At 37.2% G+C, this 3,900-nt stretch overlaps 1 long non-coding RNA gene across 1 annotated transcript; it reads right to left on the bottom strand.

Annotated features, from left to right (window-relative positions):
• Positions 1-2,366: 2,366 nt before the first annotated feature.
• LOC116922285 lies at positions 2,367-3,523 on the bottom strand. The gene is made up of 3 exons (XR_006646397.1): positions 3,172-3,523; positions 2,889-3,105; positions 2,367-2,824 (listed from the first exon to the last, which is right to left on the bottom strand). It is a non-coding gene; the product is annotated as an uncharacterized LOC116922285 (long non-coding RNA).
• Between the last annotated feature and the right edge of the window lie 377 nt (positions 3,524-3,900).

Genomic DNA, 3,900 nt, shown 5'->3' with positions numbered 1-3,900 from the left:
TGTGCACAGACGAAAACGGAATGAAAAATCGACGGCCCTGTAAAGGTATTGACGATTGAAATGTGTGTTGGACACCGAAAATTACCAATCGACGGCCCTGAAAAGATATCGACGATGGTAAATAGGACGAGATAAGCAAATACTGACAAGAACTGACCAACCGCCATAGGTCGGACAAAACTGCCAGATAACGAATGCTTACGTCCTGTTGAAGTGTTCAAATGATGTGCCGGGATACCCAAGGATGAATGACACGAACGATGAAGATTCCCGGTAGATGCACCAAAATGTTAACCACCGAAATAAACGAGATGAAACTGTGGCTAACTCAGTGGCCAAAAGGGCAACGCTGCGATGTATTAAACACGAACACGATTTTACAAACCAAGAAAACGGGAAAAACAGGTTGCGCCTGCAGCCACGACGAAAACGATTGAGAATGACCTCATTGCAGCATCTCCCTCCGTCTTCGAATACGGCGGAAATGCATAAAAAAGGGAAAACAAAAGAAGGGCACTAACGCGAACAATTAGCTTTAGGTGCAAATGGGGTGATAGAATTGTTAGGGAGGGTAACCTATTAGCAAAACCAAAGGGTATTAGTTTAGCCAAGGTCAGACAAGTTCAGACTTGTCTGCCCTCGGCAATGACACTGTCATTTTATGAATCAGTGGCATAAAACACGCAATGTTCAGTACCTGATATTAATTTTGAATAAAAATATTATAATTTAATTTAAGATCTAAACTGTGCATTAAACGAAAATTCAAGAGGTACGTTTCACAACAGTGAAGAGTTATCCTTACTTGCAAACGTAAAATTCTTTTTGATGATATATATTTATGTTTACCTTTCAACCCAAAAATCACTGAAATTCTAAGAATCAGTGGAATAAAACACAGAATGTTCAGTACTTGTTATTGCTTTTCAATAAAATTATCATGACTTAATTTAAGATCTAAACTGTACATAAGACGAAAATTCAATAGGTACCATTTCACGACAAGAGAGTCATCCTTGCTTATACTACAAACGGAAACTTTTTTTTTATTTATATTTATGTTTACTCTTCAATCCGAAAATCACTGCCATTTTATGAATCAGTGGAATAAAACACGCTATGTTCATTACCTGTAATTATGTTTGAGTAAAAATATCATGACTTAATTTAAGATCTAAACTGTGCATCAAACAAAAATTTAAGAGGTACAATTTCACGACAGGAGAGTCGTCCTTGCTTATACTACAAACGGAAACTTGTTTTTGTTCATTTATATTTATTTTTACCCTTTAACCCAAAAATCACTGTCATTTTATGAATCAGTGGAATAAAACACACAATGTTCAGTACCTGTAATAAATTTTGAGTAAAAATATCATGACTTAATTTAAGATCTAAAGTCTGCATCAAACGAAAATTCAAGTGGTACCATTACACGACAGGAGAGTCATCCTTGCTTATACTACAAACGGAAACTTGTTTTTGTTGATTTATATTTATGTTTACCCTTCAACCAGAAAATCACAGTCATTTTATGAATCAGTGGAGAAAAACACAAAATGTTCAGTACTTGTTTTTGGTTTTGAATAAAAATATCATGACTTAATTTAAGATATAAACGGTGCATCAAACGAAAATTCAAGAAGGTACCATTACATGACAGGAGAATCATCCTCGCAACTTTTTTAATAAATACTAACGCAAAATGTATACATTTGTGTTACTTACTATACTATTGTGCGTTTTCATAGTGTAGCGGTTATCCCGTCGACCTAACATGCTGAAGGCCCTTTTTTGATCCTGTGTGTGAACAAATGTTATTTTAACTTATCTGCATTTCTTGGATTTGTTTGATAAAGGAGCGATCGCGCTCTTATTCACTTGCAGACTGCGATCGAATGTTATGCTGATAGTTGTCAGGTCTTCAGAGCGTTGGTCTTATCACGTTGAATATACTCGATGAGAATTCTTAGACACTTGTTTTCGTAGCTGCGTCACGAAGTAAGATTCGTCTCCTTGGCTGCGTCCTGGTAAGGAGTATTGTCCCCCTATACACTAACCGCGGGTCTGCTGGAACCAAGCTCGCAAGTACTTCTGCTCCCCCCAAAAGCCAAGAGCCACAGTATCACACGCTTCCCTATGGGACTACGTGTTTCTTTATTTTATTATTGTATTAAATACATTTGTGTTTATTCTGAAAAAAATATATGTTAATCTTTAATCTTTTTGATATTTTTCCATCGTCGATCGCTTAACTGTAAGATTTGGACAAAAATTAAGAAGAAATGGAGGGAAAGCGCACTTCTATTTCAAGTAGTAGTGCAGCCATTGCTAGCGACTCGCGTCGCTGCATTTGTGATCGCGGGTGAAAAAGGGAAATAGTATATTGCGGAAAAGCTGTTGTTTACATCAAAGTTTCCAGTTCTAATGGCTTGCCTGTTTCAATTTCTATAACATGCCTACTTGTTTCGCTCCCGGATGTACGAATCGACGTGAAAAAAAAAAACGGTTGACGAAAAGAGGTCTTTCTTTTCTTTCCCAAAAGATGTGGAAAATTCTATCGTTGTGGAAAATAGCTATTCCTCGAAACCCAAGTGACATAACGAAAAGTAGTAAGCTGTGTGATATACATTTCAATGACAGTGACATTCTGAAGACTGTACTAAAAACTGTGAATGGTAAACGTATTGAAGTCCCGTCGCGAGGTCGTATCGAAATGACTGCATAGCAGATGTCATTGAAGACTATCCCTCAATCCGCTTTACTTGCATTGCAAGACAAGAGAAGTAGCTTCGAACCGAAAAAATTTCTCTTGAAAGCCAAACTAAAAGAAAACAAGCAAAGGTCAGATTAATTTACAATTTCACTAACAGATTGATGAGATGTACCTCATCTTTGTACCAAAAATAAACTATTCGCTGTCCTACTTCTAACTAAATTTCCTTCAAAATATGAATATGCCATTCATCTGTTCTGAAGGGAAAATTTGGTGACCGCAAGAGGTGCAAATAAGTGAAGTTTAACACATCCATTGGTCTCATGGTGTTTCAAAATAAATAACAGAGGTTTGGGGTTTGACCATCCTGCTGGGATATGATGAGCAATCTGTTGTCGAGCAAAATGAGACATGTTATTATGATAATACAGTAATACAACGCAATAGTTTTTTACTTGGAAATTTGGTTGGTACAGCTGTATCTTTAATAGGACCTCGCGACGGGACTTCAATACGTTTACCATTCACAGTTTTTAGTACAATCTTCAGAATGTTACTGTCATTGAAATGTATATCACACAGCTTACTACTTTTCGCTATGTCACTTGGATTTCGAGGAATAGCTCTTTCCAATAACGATAGTTTCTACGTCTTTTGAGAAAGAAAAGAAAGACCTATTTTCTTCAACCGTATTGTTTGGATTTCGAGAAGTACAACCGAGAGTCAAGCCATTACAACTGGGCACTTTGATGTAAACAATAGCTATTCCACAATCCACTATTTCCCTTTTTCACTCGCGATCGCAAATGCGGCGACGCGAGTCGCTTGCAATGGTTGCACTACTACTGGAAATAGAGGTGCGCTTTCCCTCCATTTCTTCCTAATTTTTTTCCAAATCTTACATTAAAGCGATCGACGATGGAAAAATATACAAAAAAAAGAGCAGGAATTAAAGATTAACATATATTTATTTCAGAATAAACACAAATGTTTTTAATACATTAGTAAAATAAAGAAACACGTAGTCCCATAAGGAACTGTGTGATACTGTGGCTCTTGGCTTTTGGGGGGAGCAGAAGTACTTGCGAGCTTGGTCCCAGAAATTCCCCACAGGGCAATACTCCTTACCAGGACGCAGCCAAGCAGACGAATCTTACTTCGTGGCTGCGTAATGTTTGCGTATT

This window comes from Daphnia magna, linkage group LG1, assembly GCF_020631705.1.
Source record: "Daphnia magna isolate NIES linkage group LG1, ASM2063170v1.1, whole genome shotgun sequence".
Lineage (NCBI taxonomy): Eukaryota > Metazoa > Arthropoda > Branchiopoda > Diplostraca > Daphniidae > Daphnia > Daphnia magna.
Note: the sequence above shows the minus strand (reverse complement) of the source record. Positions and strands in the feature narration are given on the sequence as shown.